The 662-nt window shown below is 47.7% G+C and overlaps 1 protein-coding gene across 2 annotated transcripts in view; it reads right to left on the reverse strand.

Annotated features, from left to right (window-relative positions):
- Positions 1-322, reverse strand: part of LOC111862033 (F-box/LRR-repeat protein 7) — a 138,250-nt gene extending 137,928 nt beyond the window's left edge. For both annotated transcript variants that reach the window (XM_023847090.2, XM_023847089.2), the window contains exon 1: positions 97-322. The gene's annotated coding sequence lies outside the window, so the exon portion shown is untranslated. The remainder of the gene's footprint in view (positions 1-96) is intronic.
- Positions 323-662: the final 340 nt, after the last annotated feature.

A 662-nucleotide genomic window follows, 5' to 3' on the forward strand; every position in this document is an offset into this window, starting at 1 on the left:
CAACATTGTATTTTCATCTAACCGTAACCAGTTCAATGATATCTGCCTTCTATTACACGTCACTTGACAATCGTGTGAAGTGCTGCTGTTACTAACCTGCTCGCCTGTAGCTCCTCAAGTCTGTAACACTGGAAACTCACTGTCACTTCCCCACGACGAAGGTGATACTCATTGTTAAAGGTCGCCATGACATTCCACTGTGTAATGTATTAACCCGAAACAGTCAAACGTACACTTGCCAAGTTTTGTAACGCCCCTTGTCACACGGCGTCTCAGTTCAGACTGGCGAGGACTGGTGTGAGCTCTGCAGATGCTGCTGTTGTAGACTGACCTCTGAAGCCCTTGCCTCACAAAGCTCTTGCCTTCCCTTCTCCTCGCCTCCCGCACTAACTCAAGAGGGGCCGTGTGGTTGATGCCAGCAGGCTACCCTACGATTGTGCTGGTTTTGTTATGGGATGGAGAAGTTCGTTGGGAGAGGCTGGGAGATCTCTTAGGTTAATTGCCGCAAAGCGCTAATCATAGGCGATGGCACAGTGAATCAACCGGCAAAATTTCTATTTGTGTGCTACTTTAATTTTAAATTAACTTCAGTAACACTTGTAGTCTCTTACACCAGCCGCACATGTTCCGTCTTGCTCGCCATTTTGCCTGCGCTCTGACTT

Source organism: Cryptotermes secundus, unplaced genomic scaffold, assembly GCF_002891405.2.
Source record: "Cryptotermes secundus unplaced genomic scaffold, Csec_1.0 scaffold181, whole genome shotgun sequence".
Lineage (NCBI taxonomy): Eukaryota > Metazoa > Arthropoda > Insecta > Blattodea > Kalotermitidae > Cryptotermes > Cryptotermes secundus.